Below are 19,995 nucleotides of genomic sequence, written 5' to 3'. Positions count from 1 at the left end.
AATGCAATGCAATATGAGTTCTTTTATTTCGATCCGGTAAACTTTATTCACTTATTTAATCATTACCAGTTTTTGAATTCGTGGACGGGTGATATAATTAAACTGAATTTTTAAATGTAGGATTATAGCCGTGTTACTTTTAAAAAGTATGGTAATTGAGAAATTCATCTATAATCCTATAATTTTAGCTACAAATCCATCTTCTCTTCTCTCAAATACGTGTGCTGGTCGTTCATCGATTGGTTTCCGACGAGAAATAATTAAAAACTTATTTGCCAGACTGTCCGGACGTTTCGGTTGATTTTACTGGCCTTCGACCATCTTCTGCGGACTAATCTTCCAGCCGTCTCTTCACTATCAGACGGTCATAACTTTAAAGTAGGTAAGGTTATGGCCGTCTGATAGTAAAGAGACGGCTGGAAGATTAGTCCGCAGAAGATGGTCGAAGGCCAGTAAAATCAACCGAAACGTCCGGACAGTCTGACAAATAAGTTTTTAATTATTTATCGCCGAAAACCAATCGATGAGCTACCAGCACATCAAATTGCGATGATGAAAACAATAATAACATTCTCTCAAATAAGGTACACCGGGGCAAGTTGAAACGGGTGGGGCAAGATGAAACAGCAGGTTAACATTATGTTATCTAATAATGGTAAACAGCTTGAATGCCATAACACATAGTTTTTGATTCAAACAATCTTATGGTGAACGAAAAATTTCCAAATTGTATTGAAATCTATTTCAAAACTTCGTGTTTCATCTTGCCCCACCCGTTTCAACTTGCCCCGGTGTACCTTACGATAAAACATAGGTACAGTCTGTCGTAGTCGATATATTAATAATTTAATAAGCGGCGCAGCCGAAATTTTTTGAAAAGCAAGGTTTTTGAGGAAAATTTGTGCAACAATTTCGGCATTGCTGTTTTACCAAAATTATTATATAATCTTCTCAATGTTGTCAGATTTACGAAAATAGTGACTTTAGTGACCTTTTTATCGAAAAAAGTGACTTTAGTGACTTTTTCATGCAAATAGTGACTTTTTAGTGACTGACTCGAAAATAGTGACCAAATCACTAAAAAGTGACTCACTACCAGGCCTGAGTGTCGAGAACAAAGAAGATCGAAAATCGAAACAAGTGACGAAAAGTATCTGGATTGAGTGAAGTGAAAGTGTCCGTTTGGCCAGCGAAACCGGTGCAACCAGGCCCCACCAAATTCGAGGAGCCGGACGGTGTCGACGTCTCGTACAATTATATATTTCCTTTGTTCGTTCAATACTAGAATATTGTTGTATAGTATGGTCGCCATTTTCAGATAATCACGTCAGCCGAATAGAATCTGTTCAAAAACAGTTTTTATTATTCGCTCTTCGCAAACTAGGTTGGAGATGTGGGCAGCCTCTGCCACCTTATGAAGCACGGTGCAAGCTGTTGGATATCCAAACATTAAAAGAACGTCGAAAATTCGCCATGATTTCATTTATAAATGACGTCGTATCCAACCGAGTTGATTCACAGGAAATTTTATCAAAATTGAATTTTTATGCACCTACTCGTCAATTACGGAATCGCAGCATTTTTTCTACTAATCACTATCGTACTAATTATGCCATGTTTGGACCTATAAATCAAATGATGAGGTTATATAATGAACAATGTGAGTCCATTGACTTCGGTATGTCGAAAGCTTAAGAGACAATTGAATGTAATTCGTTACTAAAAAATAATGTTAGGTTAAGAAAACATAGTTGTAACAAATGGTCTACATATGATTGACGACGAATAAATAAATAAATAAATAAACCGTTATAACTCGAAAGTTTCGCCAGAAACCACTTAAAAACTAAAGGTTGTTGAAAAGAGAAAAGATAGAGGTACTCTTTGCAGTTATAAAAAGTTTGGTCGGCCATATTGATTTCGGCCGCCATCTTGAATTTATATACCAAAACATTTTTTTTACTCCAGTATCGCCAGACCAGCTACACTCAGACAAGGACCAATGAGATAACTGCCGGGGACAAGCAGGCATCTTCAGTGTGTGAGCGTTGATGATCTTCTATTTTTAGACGACAATGGCGCCTGCCACGTCAGGTTGCTGGTCAATGTGGGGAAGGGGTAAGGAAGTGACGATTGCAATCGTTTGTATCCACATCTGGCCGAATATACCTCTGCGCTAGCACAAATTCATGCGGATGTTGGAGTGTTGGTGGGAATTGGTTGGCAGAAGGTTCACTCATTGGTGTGTGGATACCAGGGGAAGGTGATAGAATTGTGTGTGTGTTTTTTTTTTATTATTATTTTGAAGATGTGCGCGGCACAGTTCGCTTGATTGCATAACGTGTAGGAGTTTTCTAATAGGATTGTGACACTGTGCTGTGAAAGTTTGGAAGGAAGGGAAACGGCTTTTTCAACCCGTTTCTGTTCTAGCGACGGCTATGAACATGTTTATATACATGAGTTGTATATGTAGAGAGCAGAGAGAAAGTATATAGAAAGATACAAAGTAGGAGGAAAGGACGGGCCAGGGATTGAACCCAGGACCTGCTGCATATAAATCAGAAGCGGTAGCCACTAGACCACCAAGCCCGTCAACCAACATGTTGAAAAAAATGTTTGGGTATACAAATTCAAGATGGCGGCCGAAATCAATATGGCCGACCAAACTTTTTATAACTGCAAAGAGTACCTCTATCTTTTCTCTTTTCAACAACATTTAGTTTTTAAGTGTTTTTAAGTTTAACTTTCGAGTTATACCGGTTTAAATGAGCCAACAATTGGCCAAAATCGAGGGGTCCGCCAAAATGCTTGTGGCTCTAACTAATGGGTGTCCACCAATTTGATTAACCAAATGCGTTTACCTTACTTTTTTGGGGAGGACTTTCAGAAAATCGCCACCTTAAACATTTTTGAAGACATGGTGTAAATAGTGGGACGGTCGCAGCGAGAGTCACCCCACTGTCTTGTGAAGGTAATTGACAAACACTGAAATAACTTGTGATAAAGATAACCCTATGTAGACGATGTGAAAATCTGCACAACGGTGGTAAATTTTAGCAACAACCCCTTCCGCACGTTTGTTCAACAATCAGGTCATCTATGCAGTGTCTTGAGTGCCTTGACTAGTGTGACTAGGATTCCGAAGAAAAATTGCCAAACTTTTTTTTTATTGCGAAATTAGGAGCAATTCAGTGAATTGAGAAATCGCGAAATTTGAGTGTTTTTTTTTTTCATTAATAAACACTACCCATCTGTGACGATACCACTGAACGTCTCCGGCTATCATGGCAGCTCATCAAAATAGGTAAAACCTCTACATATCCCTTGTGTGCGTTTTTGAAAAGCAGCACGTGATTCTTGAGGCTGTCATCCTTGTATGAACGCATAATGATTTTGACGATATCAACATTTTTCGCGACTGTCGTACCTGACCACGATAAATTTTCAACGTGTTTGTGCAAGATTTTTTCCCTCCTCTTCAATCTGAAATAACTTTTCACTCGTTGCAAGAAAATCGATGAAATTTTCACCATTTAAAGAGGATTAGTGTATGATCAGAGTGCTGCAAAACAATGATGATTATGTTCATTGAGAGCGCCACTAGAAAATGTGACATGATTCCGGATTCTAAGTGAGCATAGTTTTATCACCAAAAGCACTAATGTTACCTTTCCTCTCCTTTCATGTAGGGTGGGGCGGGGCAAAATGGGTCGCGGGCAAGGATGGAAATCTAGTGACCATGATCAGATTTCGAATGTGTCGCGGTCGAACGGCATCGCGTGATCATAGCAACAACGATAACATTTTGTCGTCAAGCATCATAACAAACTTCGGTCCGAGAATAATGATTCGCTTGGCATGTGCGGGCGCGATGCGATCGTTACCATGAAGTCGAAATGATAAATTAGTGTTTTCATTCACTTTTTGAACATTCTTGGTGATTTAACTTCCAGATATGCTTATGAATGTATTATTTCGAATCATGAATGCGGCTTACGGGTGCATAAGTGGCAAACAATGTGATGAATAAAATTTATCATGACTAGTAACATGATCCGATAACGGGTCATCACGCGATAAAGCGTGCATCAGATGCTTTAATTGTTCATTGATACGAGCACGGTGTGAGGCGTCGGCATCATGCTACTGCAAGAACAAGGCTATCTTGGATTATTCGTATCCTGTATCATTTATCTGCCATCCTTGGTCGCGGGGCAAGATGGGTCAGTGACATTTTCGAGCGCATTACTCATGTTTTGATTTTGTTGATAGTTTTGTTAGATGACCAGCATGAATATACAAAAGTTAAGGATATTGATTGAAAAAAAATTCACTCTCATTGGAAATAAAAAATTAAATGGTTTTTAGCCATTTTTCTTATGCGATACATTCCATATAAACTCCATATAAACGACCGCGGGGCAAGATGGGTCACCTTCAGTTTTGAGCGTATACTTGAAGCATTTAAAAGCTATTTATTTTTATATTAAAATACTGTCTCATAACTCACTTCAATCAAGCGGAATGAATGCCTAAAATTATAACAAAATATTATGATAGGGTATCGCGCCACTTGGGCGGTGGCTTCTATATTCGTCTGTTTTCCACTATAACTCAGTCAATTTTGAACCAATTGACTTGAAATGTTTTACACGGGTAGATACTATACCTATCTCACCACATTCCAAAAGTTGTGTCAATTGGTTCAAATTTGACTGAGTTATAGTGGAAAACAGACGAATATAGAAGCCACCGCCCAAGTGGCGCGATTCCCTATTTTTTTAGTGAAAACATTGATTTTCAAGTCGTCTTAGGACCACTCAAATCGTAAAGTTTTTTTTATTTTCCAAATAAATTTATAAAATGTTTACTAGTAGCTCTTGTTTACTCACTATGGATATGGAGTATATAAGAATACGGAACAAATACTATATATTGCCGTTTTCCATTGAAAAAATGTAAATTACTTAAAAGGTGACCCATCTTGCCCCGCACTTTTTTCACGACGCCAAATCGGTCACTTTTTAAAACTGCTTGTTTAACATCATATGTTGTATTTAAAGAACTTTTTATCGACTTTTAGCATAGCTAATTAATGTAATAAAGAGTAGAGGACGAATACAAACCTATACGATATGTATTTCCAGAGCGTTAATGATTAATCATAAATTTAATCATGATTAATGAATAATGATTAGGATTAATCAAAATCATTAATCATAATCACAAAAAAATCTCATTTAATCATTAATCATTAATCTTAACCCTAAAAGGGACACCTTCTTGGCCTCAGTTTCGTCACCTCGCTGAGTGTGTTCCATCAAAGACGAGCTCTGAAAGGCCCCTGGGGTCCAATGGACCCCAGGTATCCCTTTTAGGGTTAATCACACTTTTTTTGCAATCTAATCAATAATCAGTAATCATAATCATAAGAAAAAATATTGATCAATCACACGGTCCGACAATTTTTTTGCCCAGCTCCAAATTTTACCTTTTCTGATTCCTCCCGACTAGAAACTCACAAATCTGAAGTTTTTGACCCTCCCCCTCCTGGGAGAGGGGAGGGGCATTGATTTGAAATTTTGAAAAATCGAAAAATTACGAGGTTTTTCGATCGCCATTTTGGCCAAATGCACGATATCACAAAAAGAAAAGGTTGACCACGGAGCTTTAAGGGTTGTGTAACTACCAACAAAATTTCACGAAGATCCGTCAAGCCATTCTCGAGAAACGGTGTTTTTACGAAATGATGTTTTAAAGATTTCTTATATTGCACGTAAAGAATCCAACTACTATATGGAACAATTTCTGATTTAACTATGCCGTTTAGCATCATGGTGTCTTCGAGAAAGTTTTTCTCTACACTAATAAGCTTCTTTTAACCTGTTGGTAAACATGATCAATCCCCCTAAAAGTGAGATAGAAAATTTACTTTTTGAATTTTTCAAGATACAAAGTTGATGTCATCAAAAGAGTTGTAGAAAATGATGTTCTGAATAACTTTGTCGAAGATGCCAAATTCGTAACTCCGTTAGTTTTCAAGATACGTTGCGTTTTTATTACCAGTGGCCCCTTGAAAGTGTTTTTTCCTCAATAACTTTTTTCACTTTTGATTCCACAATTCTATTCTCACAGTCTCCAATAGGTCAATCATTTTGACTTTCTAAAAGAGACAATTACTTGTACTTTCGCATTTGAATGAGATAATTTTCATGCAATTACCTATAAAGTAGTGCGGGGCAAAAGTTCGCACCTAACAGCTTCTACAAAAAAACTATTGAGGGGAAAGACATTAATTGACACATTCTACCGTGACGTTACAACGTTTTGACGCATTCGTAGTCAGATTTTTCACTATAACTCATGAAAACGATTGTAAACCTCAAAATATTTTTTCATATTCGAATTCCTTGTAAAATTTCTGATATATTTGACCTATTGAACATTTAGTTTGCATTAGAAAAACGTGTTTAAAATGCATATTTGTAGCGTGACGTTACAACGCGCTAGAATCCGACCCTCTCTACCGCGCAACCAACATCTTGGAAAATCTGCTCGGATTTTTATGATATTCTAATTTTTTTTCTACCATTGAAATTTTTTGATTGGTTCTTCAATTCAATGAAATAAAACATATAAATTTTGGATTTGTTTTTGGATAATCGACTTTTACATTTCGTGACGTTACAACGCCCGTTCAGTTTCAAACAGGGTTCTGCTCGCGTTGTAACGTCACGGAAATGCACATCATGTTAGAATCAGAATAACCAGCCAAATTTGCCCGAATTTGTGATTATATTATTGCATTTTCTTCACTGCTTCACGGAGAACTTTATTCTATTGAAAATCCGTTTTGTGATAAATGGCTCGGAGGGCCAAGTTATTGCAATCAGTAGTATGAATATTCCTACATGAAGGTTAATGACACCGGCACCCATCTTCGGTTTAGTACCTTCCATATTCTTCTAGTTTTGTCCCACAGACTAGCGCGCTGAGATCCATTACTTCACACCGCCAGATATTTAGATTTTTCAGCATATTACTCATCACGCCGACGAGATAAACATTTCTTCAATAATCTATGCAATGTCGTCTATTCAAGTGAAAATGCTTTAAATTGTTTGAGAGAATTTATTGAATCAAACGCATACCAGGGGATCTGCATACCACTTAGGGCCCTAAGAACAACTTCTGTGATCTCAGAGACAAATTGACCTAACAGTGATAAAAAATCTTAATTACTTAGAGAATTGGTGTCTTCGGAAAAGTTGTTTGATAAATCAAAGACTTACAGCTAATTTACCATTTGACGTGAGATTTCGCCACTGGCCGATGCTAATTAAAAGTTTGTAATAGTTTGCAAATGATTTATCAAAAAGTTTCCTACCAGTTTTGACTAATTGAGAAACTAGCAGTCAAAATTTGTAAATTTTTGGGCACTTTTTAAAAAGTTCCAACTTTTCTTTTATAAATAAATATAATGTGCACGGTTTTCCAAAATTTTAACTACCACTAGGCAAGTACAACCTTAAACCAAACGACTTTTAAACTGAATATGCTTAAAAAGTTAAATAACTCTCTAAGTAATCAGGGTCCTGAGATATATGAGTCGATGATTCTTGTGATATCAAAGACAGACGTAACACTGACATAATTTCCATTCCATAGGGGAAACTGGGTAGACTCGATCCCTTTTTCTTGATTTGCCTATAACTTTAATTAAAACTAGATCTGATTATCGTACAGAATGACAGGTAAGCATTTATTGCAAGTTTATACACAACAGAAAGGCTTAAAGGTATTGCAAAAGTTTTCAAAACTGTGTTCTTGGTACATGTCATATGATGCATTTTACAAAAATGGGTAACACGTGATCCCCTTTTAATCACATGGTTAATTTTAAGGGAAAATAACTTCAAAGGCTTCCTATTTATTTTCTTTTCAAGTTTTCTTGTATTTTATATGAATATAGTGTATTTCAAATTGAATGATTTCCTTAAATTTTCAAGAATATGCCGTATTTTCAAAATGGGGAGACTTGATCCCCCTTTTCATGATGTGTATTAAAATAATAATTATCTGACACATTTTATCATTGAATATACTAAAATTCCAAGTAAATCGAGGGTTCCAAATAGAATTTTATTTTCATACATATAATGTGTGTGTTATCCTCGAAAGATCAAGTCTCCCCATATCAATATTGTATATACCAAGCTAGGGCCCATATAGCCGAGGCGGTAAACGCACGGGTATTCAGCATGACCATGCTGAGGGTGACGGGTTCGATTCCCGCTCGGTCCAGCATCTTTTCGTAAAGGAAATTTCCTTGACTTCCTTGGGCATAGAGTATCTTCGTGCCTGCCACACGATATACACATGCAAAATGGTCATTGGCAGAGGAAGTTCTCAGTTAATAACTGTGGAAGTGCTCATAGAACACTAAGCTGAGAAGCAGGCTTTGTCCCAATGAGGACGTTACGCCAAGAAGAGAGAGAGATACCAAGCTAAATTACCTAAAACATGTTTATAAATATCTTAGTTGGATAAACAAGTTGAATAGTACTTTATTTCAACTACGTGCTGTGGAATTTTGACACGATTTGATTCATTTTTCACAACATTACTGAGACTTTTTGGGATCTTTTAAAAGATTTCTGAAGGACTGAAAACAAACTGTCAGTCGTTTAAAAATTAGTGAAATGCACAATATAAATCACTTGCGACAAAATCATAATCTTTTGTCCAGACGTAGTTTTAGAAAAAAAGTATGTTAGAAGAAAACTGTTTTTGATTCCAAGAAAACTTGGGGGAACAAGTCTCCCCAGGGATCAAGTCTCCTCAGTCTCCCCTGTAGTTCAAGATACCTATTATTTAGACAGTTGGTGTCCTCGACAAAGTTGTTTGGCTGGTCAAGAACTTTAAATTGAGGGGCCGTATGATTTCAAATCCTTCCACTGGGAGGCGGTAGAAGGTCTACACATTTTAAGTTTCGTTTATCTCAGGATCCTGAATAATTAGAAATGTTGTTGCTTCGGTAGAGTTGTTTGGTAGATCAAGAACTTTCAGTTTAATAGCCGTTTGATTTTGATTTCTGCCGCACCGTGGTGCTAGTTGCAAATTTACAAAAGCATACCAATTTTATTAATTATTTTGAAAACATTCAACAAGCCGTATCTTTCAAAATTTTCAAATTTTGACTGATAGTTCCTTATCTTGTTATCTGTAAATGCTACAAATTTGGACTTGATTGGTTAGCTCTACACAAAGATGGAGTACTTCAAGCAGAATACATATTTTTTACTGTCATTTTATTAACTATTGTATCTTGGGACCAAGTGAAACAAACCAAATCAATTTTTGAACATTTATGAGTAATATGTTGGTCCTTAATTACCATTTGATTCGTATACAATATGTCCAAAGTGAAAAAAAATTGCAGCTTGTAGAATACTTTTTGAGAAATTCTAATCATTTGCCAGCTTTTGCAAAATGGAAACTAGCGTTTTCTGGTGGCGAAATCTCGCATCAAATGGAAAATCCACTGCAAGTCCTTGACTTACCAAATTTCGCCGAAGAAACCATCTTTCCAAGGAATCGGGGTTCTGAGATACATGAAATTTGTAAGTACTCTAGCGCCGTTTTTTTTTTTGTGGAACTTTAAATCATACTATCCATCAACTGTAAGCCCAAGTAACATTTTTTAGTCAAATAGACGTAAAAAGGTTCTTAGAGCCACCATAAAACCAAAATAAAAGGTAATGGGTTTTCTGACGGTTGCCATAACCTCTATAAGGCTAATTGGCTATCAAAATGTTACTTGGGAGTCTTTGACCAACCTAACAACTTTGCTGAAAACACCAACTCTCGAAGTTATCAATACCCTGAGATATACGAGATGGTTATTTTGTCAGTGTTTCGTCTGTTTGGCTCTGATATCATTAAATGATCGGTTTGAGTGGCATTTTTACAAGATCGCAGTACAATAACAATTTAAACCATTTTTGGAATTTGTATAGAGCGTAGATGTTGGCCAAACATCAAATCCCCCGGGTCTTAAGAGTCTTCGTAGTTTATGAAAAGGACTTAGTGGTACGCAATTTAGGAATGATACCTTGAAAAAGGGCTCATACACAACGAGAAAGAAATTGGTCTGGAATATAGAACTACCTTTGTCCACTGCAGAAGTCGTCCAAGCCAGAGAAATTTGGTCTTTGCCACAGAATTTTTTTTCGTGACGTTACAACGCAAACTTCATCCAGGTGAAACTCAGGCGCCAGTGAACCGATTTCCTTTGTTTTAATCTCATTTGAAAGATATTCTGGAGTACAAAGTCCATACAAAATTTCAAATTTGAAACTTGTTCCGAATTTGAATAAATTTCATAAAGGTTGATTTTCCGTGACGTTACAACGCTTTAAAAACCTATATTTTGACCAACCATACCTTATAGTTGTAAAGTAATACAATTAAAATTCTTTGCATGCTAAAAAATCTACATACATTTATCTGTTAATCATGGAAGATTTTTGAAAAATCAGTGCGTTGGTGTTTAAAATACGGCAGCTTTGATGAAAAGTGTGTCTAAATGCCCTAAAATCACGAATTTATTGTTAATCTTAACCGTCGTTCAATAAATATGTATTGTCACATTAATATCATGTAGAATACATTTTTGGACGACAAGAGTAGTGTAGAATGTTATAAAAATGTGAAATATGCCAAATTTCAACTTTGAAAATTGAGTATTGATGATACGGGGCCCGTAGAATGTGTCAATTTCGTTTTTATTGCTCAACGATTCCCTATCATGTACTTAACTTTTTTTTGTAACGGATTTTGTTCTGCCGTGTTATCTAGATGGCCATGAAAACAAGTTCATTCTATGTAAACATGGCACCGAACAAACGACAAATAAGTGAACTTATGCAAAAGCTCATATTTTCTTTGAAAAATATTGGATCATATTTTATTTTTATGTTGACATTACAGCAATTAATTTTAACCCTTAGGATAGGGCTGAGAGAGAAGACAGCTGGCTTCGATTGCGTGCTACTTAATGTCAAGGAGAACCTGTCACGAACTGTCACCACGAGCCGAGCAGAAAACGCACATTGATGATGTGAAGTGGCCAAATATCAAAAAGAATTCATTAAAATTTCGCTTCGTTTGTTGTAATTAAAAAAGATACAATGATGATGATCAGTTTTCCTCAATCAGGTCAACGAATCCATTTATTATCCACGCTCTGTCGCTGCGAATTCATAATGCAAATCATTTTGACCAATTATAAATTTTCAAATCATTGTGCGGCACACAAAATTGTTCAGAGAAATAAGAAGAAGAAATGTAAACATCGGAGCAGTCAGTGAGCGGTCTCCTCTCTCTCTCTCAGGAATAGGGGTATAGTTTGAACATTTTTGTATTTTATAGCTGATAGTTAGGATTGTTTAGCATATCTGAAAATAATTAATAATGTCTTTTGAAGCTTCTTCTTCTTCTTCTTGGCGTAACGTCCTCATTGGGACAAAGCCTGCTTCTCAGCTTAGTGTTCTATGAGCACTTCCACAGTTATTAACTGAGAGCTTCCTCTGCCAATGACCATTTTGCATGTGTATATCGTGTGGCAGGCACGAAGATACTCTATGCCCAAGGAAGTCAAGGAAATTTCCTTTGCGAAAAGATCCTGGACCGACCGGGAATCGAACCCGTCACCCTCAACATGGTCATGCTGAATACCCGTGCGTTTACCGCCTCGGCTATATGGGCCCTATATCTTTTGAAGCGTATTTCCTTTTTTTATCATCAAAAATTTATGTTTTGATGATCTCTCATATTCAATTGTTTCTTTTGTATTAAATAGCGACAATTTACATATTTCAAAATTTCCCCCAACCATGATATCATCGTAAAATAGTTATGCGGTATTGAACACTAGCATTATTTTTTCAAAAGTAACACGAAAAATGAAATTTTCCTAAAGAATATTTTAAAATCAAAACATTTTAATAGTAATCACAAAATCTGAAAATGTTTTCGACTCAAACAATGAGAACTCAGGTGGAGCGTGACTTGGCGAGCATCGGGCGCGACCGAGGATGGAGAGCGGCAGCCACGAACCGTGTATTATGGAGAAATATTGTTGATTCAGTTTTATCTTGAATTTGATGTTATACTAAATAAATGAATGAATGAGAACTCAAATTGGCTTTAAGGAAAAATATAGTAGTATAGGAATGTTAAAAAAAAAATAAAAAAATAAAATTCACAAAATCACGAATAAAAAAGTATCTTCAACCAAATCACGTTTAAATCGATTTAAGATGACGAATAATGATGGTGAGATCCAAATGAAAAACACACATTTCGTTGCTATAGTGAAAGGATAAACATGAATTAACTTGAAATAAATGGACTTTGTACCATTAAACTATCTTTTATCATGTGCGAACTTTTCCCCAAGTAGAGTAAGGGGGGGGGGGCAAAAGTTCGACCCTAGTTGAATATTCAGTTTTTTCAAGAAATCGAAGCAGATAAAAATAAATGAATACCGTGTAGTGATTCTACCAACCATGAGCTAAAATTTTGTTGAACAAAGTTACGCCAAATGTCTTTTCAATTTTGAGTTACAACATTTTTTTCAACTTTGATCGAATTTTCTCACTAGTTCCATCATTTTTAGAGATAATATGTACATTTTGCAGAATTTTAGGGTTTTAGGGTATCGCGCCACTTGGGCGGTGGCTTCTATATTCGTCTGTTTTCCACTATAACTCAGTCAATTTTGAACGAATCGACTTGAAATGTTGTACACGGGTAGATACTATGTCTATCTCACCACATTCCAAAAGTTGTGTCAATTGGTTCAAATTTAACTGAGTTATATTGGAAAACAGACGAATATAGAAGCCACCGCCCAAGTGGCGCCATTCCCTACCTAAAGTTGCCACATGACTAGAACTTTTGCCCCACTATTTGAAAAATATAATTTCCAAATATTTTTTGCAAAAAGTTGCATCTTCAAAATATACCTAGTTACGCCCCAAAATAAAATATCGAGTTCGATTTCATTACAATTCTATTCCATGCGTTGGAAGGACCATTGCATATTACAATTTTTTTTTTATCAAAAACCAACATTTTGTCATAACTTTAGAAATATTGATCAACTTTCATAATTTTTGGAGTAAAAGACTCCTTTCCAAAAAGGCTTCGAACAGCCTTGATACCCGGAAGAAATAATTTGAATTAAGCTCAAAAACTTCAAAAGAAACTCTCGCCCCACTCGAACTTTTGCCCCATTTTACTCTATGGGGCAAATGTACGCATTGAAGTACTTGCATTAAAAGTTTTATTACTAGAGCTACAAAAAGAACTCGATAAAATCTAGTGCTAGGGTAATTCGCCAATTGTTGAACGGTTAGTACTGGCATTTTGGTTTTCGTTTGTTTTTCCGTGAATAATTCCACTTTAGTTGAAAAATATCCAGCGAACGTCTAGACCTACTCATCCCTTATACTGCCCATTGAATTTGTATTCCCTTAAATTCCATTTTCTAAGAAAAAATAGAACATTTGTATGGGAAGTCTATAACCCAAATGTTGAACGCATCCTTAAGCTAGCTCATCCTAATGTTGGACGGTTCTCGCCAATTGTTGAACGGTTGAAGCCTTATAAGTAATTGATGACGTATAACCCGACATCAACCTATCATTCACCTGTTTTTATTTTGGCCACCAAACCCAACATAGACTCAACAATTATCCGATGTGAGTCCAACAATGGTCAAACATTTGATAAAATTTGACCCGACATCCGATATTTTTTCACTCCTGCGGATTTTTTTCCGGGTTTTTCATGTTTGTGCCCAGCTAGTCCGAGCTAGTGACGATTCATTTAAATGGCAAGGAATCGCTCATTTAAAAAACTCCAGTGGACTGAAATCGTTTTATACATGACTAGATGCAAAAATGGCTGAAAAGATTTCATTAGAAGCGAAAACGACAGAAGAAAAGTATGCCTTTGAAAGCCCCTGAAGCACTTCTGGAAACCCATGGGCCCACTCAACCTCCAAGAACACTCGTGGAACTACCCTGAAATCCCTTGAAAACCCGTGGGTTGCTCCTGAACCTCCTGGAACGCCTTAAAATACTCCTGAGACCCCCTTAACACTCTGAATTCCTCTTGAACAACTCTGGAACGTCCTTGAACCCCATTGAAAACCACTGGAATTTTTCTGAAGCCCACTGGAACACCCCTTAGAACATCCCTGGAACGCCCTTGAAACCCCATGAAATGCACGGTTAGGTAAAGTAAAAAAAAAATCTAGCAGTCATGCTAACATCGTAGGTAATGCCAGTGTTCAACAATTGGATCATGGATGCATAATGATGGTGTGATAAGAAAATTATTTTTTCTAATTAAAATACAATGAAAATGTGATTTTAAACAATGTTAAACTGTTACGGACATCCTTCCAGTTATTGTAACTATGGTGTGCCTTTGATATTTGTGGTCGATTTGCCCGCAAAGCTTATTTCGTAACAGCAATTTCTTAAAATAAATCTTAAGAACTGTGCAGTTTTCGTGTCATCAGTGGTACTACATTTTCAATCAATTTTTTTGACATAAAATATGTATAATAGAGTGGGTCAACGTTGTATGGGAAAATTCAAATTTGATCATATCATCCCGGAACAAAGTTTTTTCGACGCCTGTTCTAGTCCCAAACAACTGTGCAAAATTTGGGCGCGATTGGTTGCGTCCCCGCATTCCGCATTGCATTTGAAATTTGTATGGAGTTTTACATAGGAATCCCTACTTTTTAGCATTTTTCTTCTGAGAGGCTCAACTTTGTCTTGAACTGTGTAACCAACGATGTCAAAGTATAGACAAGGGGATGCTGATAAACTTTGCCGAAAAGAGTAAGGTACTAGAGTGACTCTGAAAAAAGTTATTAATGTTCAAAGTTTGATACCTCAGTGAAGCTACTGAAAATCATTTTTTCTGCCAACACTGCTGGTGCTTAAAAGGATCAATTCGTCCTTGCTTTATATTCTGACATTTCATGGAACAACAAACCCCGTTTTCATCAACAAACATCAATCATGCTGGCGGTTTCTAGTCGAATTTTGAATTATTTTTCAATTCAATACAAAATTCATATCATTTTAGGTCAGCTCTGCATTTGGAGAATGGTTCTGGAGGTATTTCAGAGGAGTACAGGTGTATCCATCTTTCTGTGACCGGTAACGCCGCTGCAATAATCCATATCAACATGTATCCACCTCAAACGCACCTCACCACGGTTTTAGCGGCCGACTAACCATTTCCTGGATAACGGATCGACCGCATATACCACTGATGTACATTATTATGCCCAGTGGCACCAATCACACCAGCAAACTTCGTAAATTAGACGCTAAACGAACAGATCATTAACTAGCAACCATTTTGCAAGATTGCGTGAGCTTTTCATACAAAAACCAACTTAGCGACACTTTGGTTAATAGCAAAGCGACCACGGTATCGGTTATGGGTTTGAATTAAAGATAGCTAGTTAGTTCAACTTACAAACATTTTATTCATTACTTTCTAAAGCTAAAAATTAATAAAGGATAATTATCAAATTATGTAACAATTTTGACAATGAAAGTAGAATTCGATCTCTCTTATCGGTTCCGGCAGGAGGCAAACCTTTTCCACCGGTCGTTTGAGCTCCCCAGTAGCTACCCGCAGAGTAACTACGCGAACTAGACCATCTGTTCCGGGGTGGGTTAGCTCGATTCGGCTTAGCTTCCAGGGCATAGGTAGTAGAATATCGTCGCATATCACCACCCTCTTGCCAACTTCAATGTTAACCGATGGCCGCCGACGTTTGTTCCGTCCGAGGAGCTGGCTCAGATACTCCTGACTCGTTTACCAAAAATTTGGATCTTCCGTTAGACTATATCTAACTGGGTGGGGCGATTGATAGGAGTTGTGGTAACATCAACCTCCGGGAATGCTTGCACTGAAAAAATGTGCGAGCGAAAAATTACCCATTGGGTAGAACAATTGAATGTTTAAAGCTCTCAGGTTCTGCAGAGTGGACTAATTGACCACCGAGCCGCATGAATCCCCCCGATGGTACATACCACCGCTACATAGCGGTGGAGCCAAGATCACGGAGACTTCCCGGACACTGGTTTCCCTTCCAATAGATTGTTCCATTTATCGGCTGGCCATGCTCTGCGAGCTTTTTAGACGATTGTCTGCTTCGCACTCTTAAGCTCGTTAAACTGGAACCGTGGCGAGATCAAGGATCATAAATTGCCGAACAAATGCACCGCTAGTCCTCTAAAATACCTCCAGAACCATTCTCCAGAAGCAGACCTGACCTAAAATGATAAGAATTTTGTATTGAATTGAAAAATAATTTAAAATTCGACAAGAAACCGCCAGCGTGATTGATGTTTGTTGATGAAAACGGGGTTTGTTGTTCCATGAAACGTCAGAATATAAAGCAAGGACGAATTGATCCTTTTAAGCACCAGCAGTGTTGGCAGAAAAAATGATTTTCAGTAGCTTCACTGAGGTATCAAACTTTGAACATTAATAACTTTTTTCAGAGTCACTCTAGTACCTTACTCTTTTCGGCAAAGTTTATCAGCATCCCCTTGGCTATACTTTAACATCGTTGGTTACACAGTTCAAGATAAAGTTGAGCCTCTCAGGAGAAAAATGCTAAAAAGTAGGTTTTCCTATGTAAAACTCCATACAAATTTCAAATGCAATGCGGAATGCGGGGACGCAACCAATCGCGCCCAAATTTTGCACAGTTGTTTGGAACCATGAAAGGAATCGAAAAAACTTTGTTCCGAAAAAATGACCATGTTGACCCGGTCTAATGTATAATTTTGTAACTTAATTAGAGCAATATCGTAACCTACATGTATATGCATCTACATCATACGTTTACGTTGGATGAAAATTACTTAAGTAAGATTTATAATAAAATATTCAGAAACTGTTCAACATTTGGGTAGTGTTCAACAATTAGCGAATTACCCTATGTTTTGAAGGTTACATGATAGGGAATCGTGAGGCAATGAAAAACGAAATTAATGTCTTTCTCCTCAATAGTTATTTTGTGGAGACTGTTAGGTGCGAACTTTTGCCCCGCACTACTTCATAGGTAATTGTAATCAAATTATCTCATACAAATGCGAAAGTACAAGTAATTGTCTCTTTTAGAAAGTCAAAATGATTGACCTATTGGAGACTGTGAGAATAGAATTGTGGAATCAAAAGTGAAAAAAGTTATTGAGGAAAAAAACACTTTCAAGGGGCCACTGGTAATAAAAACGCAACGTATCTTGAAAACTAACGGAGTTACGAATTTGGCATCTTCGACAAAGTTATTCAGAACAGCATTTTCTACAACTCTTGTGAAGACGTCAACCTTGTATCTTGAAAAATTCAAAAAGTAAATTTTCTATCTCACTTTTAGGGGGATTGATCATTTTTACCAACAGGTTAAAAGAAGCTCGCTATTGTAGAGAAAAACTTTCTCGAAGACACCCTGATGCTAAACGGCATAGTTAAATCAGAAATTGTTCCATATAGTAGTTGGATTCTTTACGTGCAATATAAGAAATCTTTAAAACATCATTTCGTAAAAACACCGTTTCTCGAGAATGGCTTGACGGATCTTCTTGAAATTTTGTTGGTAGTTATACAACCCCTAAAGCTCCGTGGTCAACCTTTTCTTTTTGTGATATCGTGCATTTAGCCAAAATGGCGATCGAAAAACCTCGTAATTTTTCGATTTTTCAAAATTTCAAATCAATGCCCCTCCCCTCTCCCAGGAGGAGGAGGGTCAAAAACTTCAGATTTGTGAGTTTCTAAATTTAGAGCTGGGCAGAACAAAAGTTGATTTTTTGTCGGACCGTGATCATTAATCATTCATCACCAAAAATGATTAATCATATAAAATATATGATCCAATTTAAATTAATTCAAATGCTGTTCTTAATAATATAATTTATGATTATTTTTTCAAAAATCTCTCGGACAGAGTTACCTTTTACTTTTGAAACTTCAAAAACATGTTAAACAATAAATATATTTTAATCATTTCCAGTTTTTTGTGATTGATTAATCATGAATAATCATGATTTTTAATGAATGAGACATTTTTAATCATTAATCATAATCAATAATCACAGATAAGACCAATTTTAATCATTAATCATAATCTTTAATCATCCTAAAAATCAAATTAATCTTTAATCATAATCAATAATCACCAAAATTGGAATTTTAATCATCAATGATTAATCATGATTAAAATTTTTGTTAATCATGAACGCTCTTACAAAGTTATGATGATCCAGCCTTAGGCGACCCATCTTGCTCCACCCCACCCTACCTCATCTATAACAATGCAATGTGTCGAGCATTGATTTCCGGCAAAGCATCACAACATGAAGCCAGGATGAACCCAAAGCTGTAAAAGTAACTAACTCTGGAACAAATGCGCAAGTATTACATATAAAATGTTCACTGATTACCCTTAAAATCAGCCTAAAGGTAAATAACGACGACTATATAATTATTAACGCATTCCGTCCACAGGTTATAAACACCAAATTAATCTGCCACCTGCCCCAATCTCTTGGGCCAAGTAAAACTTAAAAACCAATCCCTATTCCCAAATCGAACCGTGTTTTATGAACGAGCAGAAACAGTTTTGATCTGCACATACATAGTTCTCGAAATTGTTCTTAGTTGATACTTAGTAATGCTAACGTGTGATCAACACATACATAGACGTAGTTTTGACACCAATGTAGCTTGACACGACGAAAACTAATTACTTCTTTGACTTGCTGTATTTTTGCATGACAAAGTAGACATTCTGACGTTTTCGAATGTTGGAATTACATGAAGAGCGAGAGACTGTGACATACACTACCCGTCATAAGTACGGACTCACAAAAAGTATTGCAACAATATTGCATCACCCTGACTCACCTCGATATCTCTAAAACCAGAACACCTACAAAAATGCCGCCTTCAGAAAGGTTGTTGCTTTTGGTATTCTGAATAACTTACCTGAAGACAGCATCTTTGTAAGTCCTCAGGTTTTGGAGATATCGAGGTGAGTCAGGGTGATGCAATATTGTTGCAATACTTTTTGTGAGTCCGTACTTATGACGGGTAGTGTACATCTATAGAAAATAAGGACTATCACTGTACTCTTTATGCTTGTGGACAAAAGACGACTTTTGATCGTAAAAAAACAGAATAACAAAGCGTATCTTCAAAAATCAAAATGACAAACATAACAACTATCTAACATTTCACTTAGAATTCCCAATACTACTGAATGAATGAATAACAAATATCGAACAAAATAAGACAGTATTCCAGAAATTAAAAAGTCTTGATAAATATACAACAACTGACGACAAAAGAAGAAAAATAACGGACCATACCACAAAAATAAACAAAAAGACAACTACGAATTGTGTGTCTAGAACACGACATAGACAAATCCTGATAAAATGACTGACTGATCAATTGAAAATTTTCCTATCTCCTACCGTAACTTTCTGAGTCAGTTTGCAACAGTGTCTTAATGGATGTCATTTTCCGCGTACGTCTGGTAAACTGCTTCTGAAAGATAACGTATTCTGTTCTATCTTCAGGTCTAGTGTAGAGGTTTCGACTTTATTCAGAGTGCAGCTAGAAACCTAGCAAAAAAATCCTTTCGGCAATGTTAATTGGATTTTATTCAAAATTTCAAAGTTTTTTTTTGGGTTTTCTTGAGCCATTTTTGTTGGAAACTATTTCGGCAATTCCTTAGGAATTTTGTTCGATAACTCATTGAAAAATTTCTAAGCAGTAATAAAACTTATTGTACTGAAGATGAACTATAGAACTATAACTGCATTTATTAGAAACCCGGAAGCAGTCGCTCAGGGACATAAATTACTCTAGAGTAACAGA

General features: G+C 36.5%; 2 protein-coding genes across 7 annotated transcripts in view; one reads left to right on the top strand and one right to left on the bottom strand.

Moving 5' to 3' along the window:
- Positions 1–19,995, bottom strand: part of LOC109403764 (protein furry) — a 460,946-nt gene that overhangs the window by 206,668 nt on the left and 234,283 nt on the right. The gene's annotated exons all lie outside the window — the stretch shown is intronic.
- The window catches only part of LOC109416938 (uncharacterized), a 37,948-nt gene that overhangs the window by 7,665 nt on the left and 10,288 nt on the right, over positions 1–19,995 (top strand). The gene's annotated exons all lie outside the window — the stretch shown is intronic.

The sequence above is a fragment of the Aedes albopictus genome, chromosome 2 (assembly GCF_035046485.1).
Source record: "Aedes albopictus strain Foshan chromosome 2, AalbF5, whole genome shotgun sequence".
NCBI classification, from domain to species: domain Eukaryota; kingdom Metazoa; phylum Arthropoda; class Insecta; order Diptera; family Culicidae; genus Aedes; species Aedes albopictus.
The sequence above is the reverse complement of the archived record's forward strand: the minus strand, read 5'-3'. Positions and strand labels throughout refer to the sequence as shown.